The sequence below is a fragment of the Aegilops tauschii genome, chromosome 6 (assembly GCF_002575655.3).
Source record: "Aegilops tauschii subsp. strangulata cultivar AL8/78 chromosome 6, Aet v6.0, whole genome shotgun sequence".
Classification (NCBI taxonomy): Eukaryota; Viridiplantae; Streptophyta; class Magnoliopsida; order Poales; family Poaceae; genus Aegilops; species Aegilops tauschii.
Window position 1 is genome coordinate 133626185 of NC_053040.3, and position 15486 is coordinate 133641670.

The window sequence follows — 15486 nt, forward strand, 5'->3', positions numbered from 1 at the left end:
GCTGTACGATTGAGCCCGTGTGGGCCCCACCACGAAAACTTTGGACGAAATATCTATCATATGTTTGTTCTGGCTTATTCTGCAAGCCAATACTTTGTTTTATTTTGTATTGTGGTATTCGAGTTGCTTCGAATTCATATGTTGATTCCATATCTTTTTCAAGTGGCTTCTCAACTTATGGAAGTGTGATGTTTTACTACGGAATTCATTCATTCATCTTCGTTCGAATGTTTATTGTGAAGACTATATGTTGCAATTTCTATCCGTTGATTCTACTTATCTATTTGTCTATCAAGATGCTAACGGATGTCACCCTCTTCAGGATGGCTCCGCCAACGCGTCAGAATCCGGATCGCAATGAAGGGAGTCAAGCGAACCCTCCGCCACCACCTCCACCTCCGGAGGCATGGCAAGCAATCATGGCAGCCACCAACGCCAATGCTCAGATGATTCTGCAACTCTTGCAAGAACGTACTCAAGGGCAAGGCAATCAAGGCAATCAAGGTCAAGGCAACAATCAGTTTCACTTTGCCACTCTCAACCAGTTTCTCGCAAATCAGCCCAAGTCTTTCAGCTACTGTGCCGAGGCCACGGATGCCGATGATTGGCTCGTGGACATCAACAAGCATTTTGAATGTAGCAATGTCAGGCCTGAGGACTATGTCGAGTTTGCTTCTTTCCAGCTCAAGGACCAAGCTGCTGATTGGTTTCAGCAATACAAAGATTCCAGAGGAGGTCGTGTGATCACTTGGACTGACTTCTGTCGGGACTTCAAAGCGCACCACATTCCACAAAGTGTTGTTGAGAGCAAGCGTGAGGAGTTCCGCAATCTCAAGCAAGGCAACATGTCTGTGTATCAATACAACATTCAGTTTCAGAAACTTGCTCGCTTCGCTAAACAAGACGTTCCTGATGAAAAGAGCATGATCTATCACTTCAGAGGTGGCCTTAAAGAGGATCTGCAGTTAGCTCTCGTTCTTGTTGAGCCTACTCACTTTGATCAATTCTACAATATGGCACTGAAGCAAGAGGCTGCTCAGCTCAAGTGTGAGGCTTCTAAGAAGAGAGTCAGAGACGCAGTTCAGTCTTCTTCTTCCTCACTTGTGACAGCTAAGCAACAGAAATTCTGGTTGCCTCCTCCTCCTCCGTTTCGTTAGCCTTACCAGCAGAAGAACAAAGGTGGCCATGGTTCTTCCAACTCTTCCAACTCTGGCTATCAGAACAAGTCTCAGAATCAAGCTCCAAAGTCCAATGCTCCTTACCACCGTCCACTCTCAGAGGTGACTTGCAACAAGTGTCAGCAGAAAGGTCACTATGCTAACAAGTGCTTCAACCAAAGGCGTCTTCCTCCTCCTCCTCCTGTCAGATCTTCCAGCAATGCAGTGGTCAAGCATAATCCAAAGTCTGCAAAGGTGAACATGCTGAATGCAGCTCAAGCGGAGGAATCTACTGATGTGATAATGGGTAATCTTCCTGTTAATGATATTCCTGCAAAAGTTCTTTTTGATACTGGTGCATCACTTTCTTTCATATCAAGACCATTTGCATTTAAGCATGAGTTGGTTTATCAAGATTTGCCTAGACCGTTATCAGTTGTCTCTCCGGGTAAATTCATGAATGCAAGTTCCATGGTTCCGAATGTTACCATCAAGATGGGCGACTATAAATTTCAGTCTTCTCCAATTGTTCTTGGTGATTCGGATATTGATCTTATTCTCGGAATGGACTGGCTTTCTAAGCACAAGGCTCAACTTGATTGTGCTGCCAGGGAAATTCAATTGACACACTCGTCTGAGGATGTGATTATTTATGCCGCTCGTGATGAAACCATTCGGTTTTTCTCTCTCAATGAGAAGGGCGAATTGAATTCCATCTCTCAAATTCCAGTCGTTTGCGAGTATCAAGATGTTTTTCCAGAAGAGCTTCCGGGTATGCCTCCTCATCGGCCAGTTGAGTTCGTTATCGAACTAGAGCCGGGCACTGAACCCGTTTGCAAGCGTCCTTACAAGCTTGGACCAAACGAGCTGAAGGAATTGAAGAAACAACTCGATGAACAAGAGCGTCTGGGTTTGATCAGACCGAGTTCTTCTCCTTGGGGTTGTGGTGTTCTTTTTGTCAAGAAGAAGGATGGCACGGACCGACTTTGTGTCGACTACCGTCCATTGAACAAGAAGACAATCAAGAACAAGTATCCACTTCCCAACATCAATGAGCTATTTGAGCAACTCAAAGGGGCTAAAGTATTCTCGAAGCTTGACCTTCGTATGGGTTATCATCAGATTCGCATTCGTGAAGAAGATATTTCCAAGACAGCATTCAGAACAAGCTTTGGTTCTTATGAATATACTATCGTGTCTTTCGGCCTTGTCAATGCTCCTTCGGTGTTCTCTCGGATGATGAATTTTATCTTCAACCCCTATACCAATGAATTCGTTCTGGTGTATCTCGATGATATCTTGGTCTTCTCCAAGAACAAGCAGGATCATGCCAAACATTTGCGATTGGTGCTCGACAAGCTCAGAGAGTATCAATTATATGCGAAGTTCTCCAAATGTGAGTTTTGGCTCGATGAAGTTATTTTCCTTGGTCACATCATCTCTGCCAAGGGCATCGTTGTTAACCCCGAGAAGGTGTCCGCGGTTGTGGATTGGGAACCTCCTCAAAATGTCAAGCAGCTCCGCAGTTTTCTTGGTCTTGCAAGCTATTGCCGAAGATTCGTTGAGAATTTCTCCAAGATTGCAAAACCTCTTTCCAACCTCCTGCAGAAGCATGTGAAATATGTCTGGTCTCCTGAGTGTGATGTTGCTTTCAACACTCTCAAAGAGAAACTTGTCACAGCTCCTGTCTTGACTCCTCCTGATGAATCCAAGCCGTATGAAGTTTTCTGTGATGCGTCTCTCCAAGGTCTCGGTGCTGTATTAATGCAAGAGAAAAAAGTTGTGGCCTATACCTCTCGTCAGTTGAAGCCCAACGAGAAGAACTACCCCACTCACGATCTTGAGTTGGCGGCAGTTGTCCATGCATTAATAACATGGAGACATCTCTTGTTGGGAAGACAAGTGGACATTTTCACTGATCACAAGAGTCTCAAGTATATCTTCACTCAGCCCAACCTCAACCTCAGGCAGACTCGATGGGTCGAAATGATTCAAGAGTACAATCCGAGTATTGAATATACTCCAGGCAAGGCCAATATCATTGCATATGCTTTAAGCAGGAAGGCTTATTGCAACAGCTTAATCCTCAAGCCTTTCCAACCGGATCTTTGTGAAGCTTTCCGCAAGCTGAATCTCCAAGTTGTTCCTCAAGGCTTTCTTGCCAACCTCATAGTATCTCCTACTTTGGAAGATCAAATTCGTGAGGCACAACTCCTTGATGCCATGGTGAAGAAGGTGAAACGTGGTATCGACAAGGGTCTTTCCAAATACAAGTGCTATCGCATTGATGACAGAGACACTTTATTCTTCGAGGACCGGATTGTGGTTCCTAAAGGTGATCTAAGGAAAGTCATAATGAACGAGGTGCACAATTCTCTCCTTTCCATTCATCCTGGAAGTACGAAGATGTATCATGACCTTAAGCAGTCATATTGGTGGACTCGAATGAAGCGAGAAATTGCTCAATTCGTGAACGAATGTGATGTCTGCCGAAGAGTGAAAGCAGAACACCAACGACCAGCTGGTCTCCTCCAACCTCTTGCTATCCCAGAATGGAAGTTTGATCATATCGAAATGGACTTCGTGACTGGTTTTCCTAAGTCCAAGCGCGGGAATGATGCTATCTTTGTTGTCATTGACAAGCTCTCTAAAGTGGCTCATTTCCTTCCAATCAAAGAATCCATCACAGCAGCTCAGCTGGCAGAGCTCTACACCTCCAGAATTGTCTCTTTGCACGGCATTCCACAATTGATTTCTTCTGATCGTGGAAGCATCTTCACCTCTAAGTTCTGGGACTCCTTCCAGAAGGCCATGGGCACAAACATTCGCTTCAGCACAGCTTTCCATCCTCAAACTAGTGGCCAAGTCGAGCGAGTCAATCAAATTCTTGAAGATATGCTCAGGGCTTGTGTCATTTCCTTTGGCATGAAATGGGAAGATTGTCTTCCATATGCTGAATTCTCCTACAACAACAGCTTCCAAGCGAGTTCGGGCAAGGCCCCATTCGAGATTCTCTATGGCAGAAAGTGTCGTACTCCTCTCAATTGGTCAGAGACTGGTGAACGCCAACTTCTTGGCAATGACTTAATCACTGAAGCTGAAGAAATGTGTAAAGTCATCCGTGATAATCTCAAAGCCGCGCAATCGCGCCAGAAGAGTTACTATGATAGTAAGCACCGTGATTTGGCTTTCGAGATCGGAGACCATGTCTACCTCCGCGTCTCTCCAATGAAAGGCACTCGTCGCTTCGGTATCAAAGGGAAGCTTGCCCCTAGATACGTGGGTCCTTTCAAGATCATTGGCAAAAGAGGCGACCTCGCCTATCAACTTGAGCTTCCTTCCAACTTCGCGAACGTGCACGATGTGTTCCACGTGTCACAGCTCCGCAAGTGCTTCAAGACGCCTGAGCGCAATATCAACTTCGAAGAGATTGACCTCCAAGAAGATTTGTCTTATCATGAGCACCCCGTTGCTATTCTTGAAGAAACTGAGCGCAAGACTCGCAACAAGTCAATCAAATTCCTGAAAGTGAAGTGGTCGCACCATTCCGACCGGGAAGCCACCTGGGAACGCGAGGACCATCTCCGTTCCGAATATCCGGAGTTCTTTCAGTCCTAGATCTCGGGACGAGATCCTCTCGTAGTGGTGGAGTGTTGTAACACCCCGGATGTAACTTGCCATATTTGTAACTCCGACTCTTGCCATTTCCAGCTATGTGTTATGTTTTCCCCTCCGTTGTCGGGTTTTGTCTTTCGTTTTGTATTTTGTCATGTCATGCATTTTCATATCATGTCATCATGTGCATTGCATTCGCATACGTGTTCGTCTCATGCATCCGAGCATTTTCTCCGTTGTCCATTTTGCAATCCGGCGCTCCTATCTCCTCCGGTGCACCCCTTTTGTTTCCTTTCGTGTGCGGGTTTCAAACTTTCTCGGAATGGACCGAGGCTTGTCATGTGGCCCTAGTATACCACCCGGAAATCACCGGTCAAGTTTCGTTTCACTCGGAGGTCGTTTGGTACTCCAACGGTTAACCGGGCATCCGCAAAGTCCATTTGAGTGTCCAGCAAAAAACCCCACTAAAACCAGCTCAAAACCCACCAAACTCTCTTCCATGCTCTAGGTCGTTCGATCACGATCGTGTGGGCGAAAACCGCACCTCATTTGGAGTCTCCTAGCTCCCTCTACCTATTTATATGTGGGCATCCTGAAAAACGGAATCGCAGACGAAACCCTAGCTTCTCCACCGCGCGCCGCCGGACGAAAACGTCTGCCGACGGACACGTCCGCCCCCTGCGCCGCCGCCACGTGGAACGCCTCCGGCCACCCACCGCGCCGGACCGCCCGGCCCGCCGCGGGCCCGCCGGCCCGCACCGCCGCCCCGCGCCTGCCGTCTTCTCCGTGCCTGCCTCGCCGAGCTCCGGCCGCGCTCGCCACCGCCACCGCCGTCGCCGGCCCCGGCGTCCGGGCTACCTCCTCCGGCCGCCGCGCCGTCCACCGGGGCGCCCGGGCCTCGCCGGCGCCGCCCGCCGCCGCGGCAGCGCCGCCTCCCTCCGGCCGCTCCCCCTCCGCGCCGCCCTCCGGCGTCCATCTCCTCCGCCGGCGCCCGCCTCCTCTTCTCTCCCGACCGGCGACGAGCACGAGCCCGGGAACTGCTCGATCCGATCTGGTAGCCGTCCGTTGACTTCCTCCTCGCCCTTTTTTTCCCGAGTCCTCAAATATCTACAGCATCTTGCCATGTTCACGATGTCATAACTCCTTGCATGTAGCTCCGATTTACACGTGTAATATGTCAAATTGTTCGCCTCGTGATGCTCTTCATTTTACTAAATTGCACCATGTTCATTAAAGATCATCTTGATGCCCTAATCTCTGTTGGAAGACCGCTAGTTGCTGTTATTCTCTGGTTCTTATCAGAACTTGGAGATTTGTCATTTTTGTATCATTTAATCTGTGCATCTTATGAGCATGAGCTCTACATGTGTTTTGAAGTATGCCATGTCATATTTCCAATGGTGTAGTCCATGTATTTTTATGATCTCTGTGGTGACTAGCACAAGCATGCAAAGTAGGCCCCGTAATATTTCTGATTTCAGGGACAGTGATTTCTCCAAGTCTGTCTGCTGTAATTTTGTTGCCATGTAAACTTGATGCTACAGAGAGATCCATGCATAATTTGGAGATGTTCATTAAGGATGTTTTGTAGCTATAGTTGTAATTGATCCATTCCTGTAATTGTTTGCAATTATGAAGTGCCATAGCATGACTCAATCTTGCTCTACTTTTGCTATAAAATATTTCTGGCAGATTCTTAACATGATATGCAATTTTGCCAAGCTTATTGTAGTTGATCCATACATGCTATGCTATTGTTATTGCCATGGTTAGCTTCATAAACATGCCATCTTGCTGTAGGTGTACTTGGTTTGTCATGCATTGCTCTGTAGTGAGCGCATCAAGCTCACAAAGAGGCCTACATATTATTATTTCTGCCATGCTCTGTTTTCTGCTAAGTCTGAAACCTGATAACGAAACTTGCTATGTTTACATGCTTGCCATCATATCTTCTGTTCCTTTTCGGCTTATGGTCAGTAAGGGACTTTTGTCATGTGCATTTAGTAAAACACTACCATGCCTTGTTTTGCTATGTTAAGTTCTTGTATCATGTTGATTTCGTGCTCTGAACATTGCTACCTGATGCTGTTTTCTGCCATGTCCAGTTTTTCACTAAGTCTGTGATCCTGTTATCTTTTGCACTTTTGCCATGCTTGTTTGAGCTTGATATGTTGTGAACTAACCGTAGCTCAGTGTTCATCTTTTGTCAAGCATCTCCTGTAGATTGCTGCCATGTGCTTTGTTTCTATGTTGGGGTGCTGTAGCACTGTTGCTTGTTGCATTTTAAGTGCTATCGTGCTGTTAATCGCAGATTCGTGTCATTCTTGTTTTGCTTGCCATTTGCAAACCGTGCATCCGTTTCCGGTGATCTTTATATCGATTTCGACCGAAATCACCTCATCTTTCCAGTGGCATGCTTGGTTTGCCAAGTTACTGCCATGTTCATCATTTTCCTTCCGGAGCACGCATATGCATCGCATATCACATCTTGCATATCATACATGTTCTGCATCATGTTGCTTGTGCATTTCTCGTGGTTGATTGTGGTTCCGTTTGTTTGTGTTCTTGTCTTGGGTAGAGCCGGGAGACGAGTTCGTGAACGAGGAACCTGTCGAGTACGCTTACGAGGATCAAGCTTTCGACAACTCTGAGAACCTTGCAGGCAAGATGACCACCCCTCGAAATCACTTCTATCTTTGCTATGCTAGTTGTTCGCTCTATTGCCATGCTCCGCTACCTATCACTTGCTATATCATGTCTCCCATTTTAGCCATGTCGGCCTCTAACCATCCTTTCCTAGCAAACCGTTGTTTGGCTAAGTTACCGCTTTTGCTCAGCCCTTCTTATAGCGTTGCTAGTTGCAGGTGAAGTTGAAGTTGGTTCCATGTCGGAACATGGATATGTTGGGATATCACAATATCTCTTATTTAATTAATGCATCTATATATATTTGGTAAAGGGTGGAAGGCTCGGCCTTATGCCTGGTGTTTTGTTCCACTCTTGCCGCCCTATTTACTGTTATACCGGGATTATGTTCCTTGAGTTTGCGTTCCTTACACGATCGGGTGATTTATGGGACCCCCTTGACAGTTCGCCTTGAATAAAACTCCTCCAGCAAGGCCCAACCTTGGTTTTACCATTTTCTACCTAAGCCTTTTCCCCCGGGTTTTCGCGAGCCCGAGGGTCATCTTATTTTAAACCCCCGGACCAGTGCTCCTTCGAGTGCTGGCCCAAACCGAGCGATGTCCGGCGCCCCCTGGGCAACCAGGGTCTATGCCAACCGACGTCTGGCTCATCCGTTGTGCCCTGAGAACGAGATATGTGCAGCTCCTATCGGGATTTGTCGGCACATTCGGGGGCTTTGCTGGTCTTGTTTTACCATTGTCGAGATGTCTTGTAAACCGGGATTCCGAGACTGATCGGGTCTTTCCGGGAGAAGGTTTATCCTTCGTTGACTGTGAGAGCTTATGATGGGCTAAGTTGGGACACCCCTGCAAGGTATTATCTTTCGAAAGCCGTGCCCGCGGTTATGAGGCAGATGGGAATTTGTTAATGTCCGGTTTAGATAACTTGTCACTTGACCCAATTAAAATACATCAACTGCGTGTGTAGCCGTGATGGTCTCTTCTCGGCGGAGTCCGGGAAGTGAACACGGTCTGTGTTATGAATGGCGTAAGTAGGTGTTCAGGATCACTTCTTGGTCATTGCTAGATGACGTCTGTTCCGTTGCTTCTCTTCTCGCTCTCATTTGCGTAAGTTAGGCACCATATATGCTTTTGCCGCTGCAGCTCCACCTCTTTGCACCATCTTTTCCTATAAGCTTAAATAGTCTTGATCTCGCGGGTGTGAGATTGTTGAGTCCTCGTGACTCACAGATTCTACCAAAACAGTTGCAGGTGCCGACGATGCCAGTGCAGATGATGGCGTCGATCTCAAGTGGGAGTTCGACGAGGAACGTGGTCGTTACTATGTGTCTTTTCCTGATGATCAGTAGTGGAGCCCAGTTGGGACGATCGGGGATCTAGCATTTGGGGTTGTCTTATTTTCATCTGGATTTTGATCGTATTCGGTCTATATGATTGTATTTTGGATGATGTATGATGATATTTATGTATTGTGTGAAGTGGCGATTGTAAGCCAACTCTTTATCCCATTCTTGTTCATTACATGGGATTGTGTGAAGATGATCCTTCTTGCGACAAAACCACTATGCGGTTATGCCTCTAAGTCGTGCCTCGACACGTGGGAGATATAGCCGCATCGTGGGCGTTACACCTGCGCGCATAGGATTTAGACCGGCGTGCTGACCTCTCTGTTGAGCCTAGGTGGGGCTGCGACGTGTTGATCTTCCGCGGCCGGGCATGACCCAGAAAAGTGTGTCCGGCCAAATGGGATCGAGCGTGTTGGGTTATGTGGTGCACCCCTGCAGGGAAGTTTATCTATTCAAATAGCCGTGTCCCTCGGTAAAAGGACGACCTGGAGTTGTACCTTAACCTTATGACAACTAGAACTGGATACTTAATAAAACACACCCTTCCAAGTGCCAGATATAACCCGGTGATCGCTCTCTAACAATGCGACGAGGAGGGGATCGCCGGGTAGGTTTATGCTATGCGATGCTACTTGGTGAACTTACCATCTACTCTCTTCTACATGCTGCAAGATGGAGGTGGCCAGAAGCGTAGTCTTCGACAGGATTAGCTATCCCCCTCTTATTCTGGCATTCTGCAGTTCAGTCCACCGATATGGCCCTTTACACATATACCCATGCATATGTAGTGTAGCTCCTTGCTTGCGAGTACTTTGGATGAGTACTCACGGTTGCTTTTCTCCCTCTTTTCCCCCTTTCCTTTCTACCTGGTTGCCTCAACCAGATGCTGGAGCCCAGGAGCCAGACGCCACCGCCGTCGACGACTCCTAGTACACCGGAGGTGCCTACTACTACGTGCAGGCCGCTGACGACGACCAGGAGTAGTTAGGAGGATCCCAGGCAGGAGGCCTGCGCCTCTTTCGATCTGTATCCCCGTTTGTGCTAGCCTTCTTAAGGCAAACTTGTTTAACTTATGTCTGTACTCAGATATTGTTGCTTCCGCTGACTCGTCTATGATCGAGCACTTGTATTCGAGCCCTCGAGGCCCCTGGCTTGTATTATGATGCTTGTATGACTTATTTATGTTGTAGAGTTGTGTTGTGATATCTTCCCGTGAGTCCCTGATCTTGATCGTACACATTTGCGTGCATGATTAGTGTACGGTCAAATCGAGGGCGTCACATGATATTATCTTCGGCAGTAGTAACAATGCTTGCAGCTTAAAATTCGGGAAAATGATGTCCGATAAATATCAAATGTCCATGATGGGTGAACTCAAATTCTTTCTCGGACTGCAAATTCGTCAACAAGCAAATGGCATTTTCATTTCTTAGGAGAAATGTCTGAAAGAGTGCTTGAGGAAGTTCAAAATGCAAGATTCTAAGATGAAGGGCTATAAAACTCCGATGCCCACGAATGGTAAGCTAAATGCAGATGTGTATGGTAAGGATTACGATTAGAAAGCCTATCGTTTGATGATTGGATCTCTTCTTTACCTATGTGCATCGAGACCTGACATTATGTTGAGTGTTTTGCATGTGCGCCTACTATCAAGCTGCACCGAAAGAATCGCATCACCAAGTGGTCAAGCGCATTCTGAGATATTTGGCTCACACCCCCACCTTAGGTTTATGGTATCCCAAGGGAGCACAATTTGATCTTGTTGGTTATTCAGACTCAGATTGTGCTGGTGACTTGGTTGATAGGAAATCTACCTCGGGGACATGTCATTTCCTTAGTAGATCATTGGTCTATTGGTCATTAAGGAAGCAAAATTGTGTATCTCTCTCTACGACTGAAGTCGAATATATTGCTGCCCGGGCTTGTTGCACTCAGTTATTGTGGATGAAGCAGACACTGAAGGATTATGGCATCAAGGTCAAGCATATCCCTTTGTATGGTGATAATGAGAGAGCCATCAAAATTGCACACAATCCTGTACAACACTCTCGCACGAAGCACATTGCCATCAGAGATCATTTTATTGCAATCATGTGGCTCGAGAGGATATTGTTATCAATCACGTCAAGACCGAAGACAATCTCGCTGATATATTCATGAAGCCTCTCGACGAGATAAGATTATGTGTTACGATGTGAGCTAAATATCCTGGACTTCACAAACATGCAGTAAGTTGGACTTGGCACCCGTGCTAACACTTTCACATCTTTGAAGGAATGGGTGCATAACACTTGAAGAGTTTGAAAATTTTGAGAAAGTGAAATCTGAGAGTGAATGTATTAACAAAGAACTAGATTAAGACTACGGAGTGAACGCCTGACCATTGCCATCCTGAGTGACTCTAGATCTTCTGTACTCCGAGTGGTTTCTAGTATGGTTGAATGGAATTGGGTTCTTCAAGTGGAATTGTTGGTCGAGTGGGTTGCACTCTGAGGTATTTCAGTCGGTAGATATTGCCGTACTTTGAATGCCTTTGACTTTAGGGCAGTGTCGGCCACTTCATGCTCCGATCGGCTTGAATTTGACGCGCCAAGTGGTGTGGGTGTTCGATGGAAAGCGCGGGAGAGGCAGGTAGGGCATTTTTGGTGGGCTAGGGCGGTCAGACGCGGGCGTGGCAGCTGTCCGGACGCCCACAAAGCACCCCACGTTTGTCTTCGGTTTGCGGAAAACAACACGTCCGGACCGCCGAGCGGACCGATACAGATCCGCGTTGAATGGCTTCCACGGTCCGGACCGCGCGATCCAGATTCGTATGCGATCGTGGTCGCTGTTGGAGATGCCCTTATATGCTACTACCTCCGCCTGGGTTTGTTGGCCTCCACTGTATTTTGTGCCAAAATTTAACCATGAATTTGACTCATATTAGAAAGAGGTTTTTAGTGATATTATTTTGTGGTATAAAATTTATGCCTTGGTAGTTAAGGGCAGTTATCTGCGCCGGTGCACCGGCCGAACGATTCGGCCGGTCGAAGGCCCAGCGTCCGATCGCTTCGCCTAGGGCCGTTAGATCATCACGCCCTTCCATCGCCCCTTTCCTCGCCCGCACAAGCGGCAACGGCTCCCTCCATCCCCGCGGTGCTAATCGCTCGTGCACGCCTCCCCATCTCGCTCCCCAACGCTAATCTCGCTCGCGTGCGCCTACTGTCTCGCCCCTCCCCCCAGTGCAGGTCATTGACTGCTTCTTCTTCCTGTGCTCGACAGTTCCAGCAGGACCTCATCGGAACACCCTGCCGTCGTTCTGTAGCAGCACCGTCGTTGCAGAACGCCCGACCCTTACGTCGTTGCAGCAAATTAGCCGCCACCGTCGGCCGCAGCTCCCGGTGTTGCCGCTCACACCATTGTCACCATGCTGGCACCGCAGTAGAAGCTTTTTTTCCTTGCCAATTGAAGCTTTTTCCTTGCCGGTTGAAACTTTTTTCACGGTTAAAAGTTTTTCTTCCACACCCATTTGAAGCTTTTCCATGCTTGAAGCATACTCCTTTGCTGGTTGAAGCTTTTTCGCACACCGTTTGAAGCTTTTTTGCATCTGCCGTCGCCGGCCACAAGTTCGCCGTCGTTGGTTGCAGCACGTCACTCTGACAGTAGTAGCTTTTTTTGTTGCCGGTCGTAGCTTTTCGCAGCGTGGGTTGCAACTTTCCTCATCTCCCGGTTGCATCTGTTTGTTGTCATGGGCCACCAAACTACACGCCGAAGATTGTAGCAAATAGCGACACCGGTTGTAGCAAAAAAATGATCTAGTTGTATCAAAAATCAGCTGTGTTTCCAACTCGCTTATTGGTGCAGCAAAAAACAACAGTGGTTCCAGCTCTGGATTTGGCCGGTTGAAGCAAAACAAAATGCTAGTTCCAGCATCGTTATCCGCTCGCTGGCATCGCAACCTTCACCATGGTCATCCATGGAGACTTGTCGGCACGGCTTGGCACGGCGCCCCTGGCATGGTCCCAGCATCTCTGTCGCGATGCCCCCGGCACGGTCCAAGCACCTCCGTTGCGGGAGAGTTTGTGCATCGTGGTGCGGAAGTTGAAAAGAAAAAATCACGCGGGTGAGCCACTTGCAGAAGCGCTTCTGGAGGTAGGAGGCGATGCACTGTAGCAAATGAGTGGGCCATGTTTGTTTCCGGAGGAGATAAGATAGGAGGGGTGGTGGGCCTAAAAAAAATCCTACTCCCTCCTTCCATCTATATAGGGCCTAATGTGTTTTTTGAGACCGCCTTTGACTATTGATAAGACTAATAATACATAAGGCGTATAATGTAAAAATTATATCATTGGAAGCTCCTTTCACGCACGAATTTGACGGTATGCTTTGTGTAACTTGCATGTCATATATTATTGCTATAACACTTGGTTAAAGTTAGCCTCGAAAAACGATCAGGCCCTATATAGATGGAAGGAGAGAGTACGTGGATCGTTGACCTGGGCGAATAAGATGCAGCGTTCGATCGCAAGTAATCGGAAGGCGCTCGCGCGTCCGGCGAAGCGTTCGTCCGGCGCGCCAAACACAAACGTTTACCTTAAATCAAAGTCAAAGTTTGATCCAGAATATGTAGTACTCGCATATCCGTAGTAGTTTTCTGCATCATAGCATTAAATGTGATTGTTTTGAGGAATCCACTTGCAAAGGTCACACACACGGTCTTATATCATAACATTAAATATTTAGATCGCAATTGCTTTTTCCCCTCATGTGTATATTAACATTAATTATCGATGTATGACAACTTGCGGTTCGTGTGCAAGCATCAGCAACAATTACTACTATGAAAATGAACTATTAGCATGTTTTTTTTCACAAAAAAGGTACTCACATGTTTGTGACACGGGAATTAATGTTTGAATGCAACTGATTGCTATGTCCTCTGTGTTCTGACAGAACTTTTCTAACCATATAGTAATACTATATATGTGTTTTTCTTTGCGCGCGATATATACCATTCGTTGCATTTAGCGGCCATCCATCGCTCTGTAACTTTACTGTACTGTATATGCGTGCACCTCCATGTTTTGCGTGTACACGTGGCAGCTCTTCCTCTGCGTCCTGCCTGTGGACCCATGCCCTCAGTCACCTACAATTATTCAGCATGCCACTTCACTTTTAGATTTAAGGTGCTCCCAAGGTGTTGGCTCTTTTTTTTTAAGATCAGTATAAACACAAGCGCTCATATACACGCGCATACACTCACCTGTCTTGTCCCACTGAATACGCATCACCGAAAATCCTGAAATAAATTCAGGAATAAATGCGAGCACCAGGATTTGAACCCTGGTGGGCTGGGGATGCCACGGTCCCTCTAACCATCCAACCGCAGGTTGGTTCGCAATGTGTTGGCTCTTAACTTGTATTCTATATGATAATAAATTTATAGAGACCATCATCCCACTGCATTGTTTCTTAGAACGTGTTTGGTTCCTTGCATCAATTTAGACATCTTTGCGCTCAATAGAGCCTGGCTGAGTAAATGTTTTATGTTGTGAACTGTGGTTGGTTGCCCACAAAGTTTCATGTTGCATGAGAGCGAAAACAAAAACACAACGTTTCATTGCATGTCTGTCTCCCCAGATGCAATGTGTAGTTGTTTAGTTATATGTGCATTGATGGTTTAATCTCACCTCTTATACACATGGTGAACTTATTCACACCATCACATTTAAACAACTGCCTATGAACGTCGAAATAAAAAAACTTACTATATGAGAGTTGTTCGGAACAACGAGATGAAGCTACTGTCCAAATAAAATTTCAAGCAATCGACTGTGTGCCATGAATTTACTAAAGTTCGTCTAAACTAACATGCACCCATGAACACGCTAGTACAATACAATAGGGAGATATAAATCTACTCATCTACGGGCATTGAAACAGAAAGTTATGTGAAACAATGAGATGAAGCTACTCGTCAACAAAAATTCAAGCAGTCGACTATGTGTGATGAATTTGACAAACTCCAGCTGAAGAAACACTAAACATGAACACGGAATTGAAGATCTACACTCCACAAAATTAAGAAAGGGTCGCGCTGATGAAACCACAACATCGATGTGCATCCTTTTCGTGTAGAGCTTATCTCAAATCGAAGCATCATTGTGAATATTAGAAAAGATTAGGTGAAGAAGATTATGGAAGGTGAGTAGAGCATAACACATGCAAACCTATTTACCCGGTGTCCGCATCGTGAGAGCCAGTCATGCGTTCGCTTGTGCTCGCTCGAGCCTGGCTCAGAGGAAATGGTTTATTCAAACGTTCCTCCTTACCAGGCCCAACGATGCTTTAAGGTTTGTGCATGCCCGAATTTGGTTGCAAAACAGACAAGCAAACAAGCCAAATTTGTCAAACTGCATGTCACATACCAAACATGCCCTTAGATATTGTTTCTAAGCAATGTGCATTAAATTGGTTTAGGGATCACATGCCCATCTTAATATTTTTTGCCTAATTGTGCATAGAGGGAAGGAGAGAAACATAGAGAAAGAAACCATACAGGATCAGAGAATTCATTACATTGTTTAGAGAAATGTGCTAAGAGATGCAGCTTCACTAAAATATAACTCTCATCTATCTTTTTTAATTGATGTGCCACGCCAATCTTTTACCTATGAACTGATGCTAAGAAACAACCATTGGGAGCACCCTTAGTTTTCCCATGGAGAGGCAACGGAAAATCAT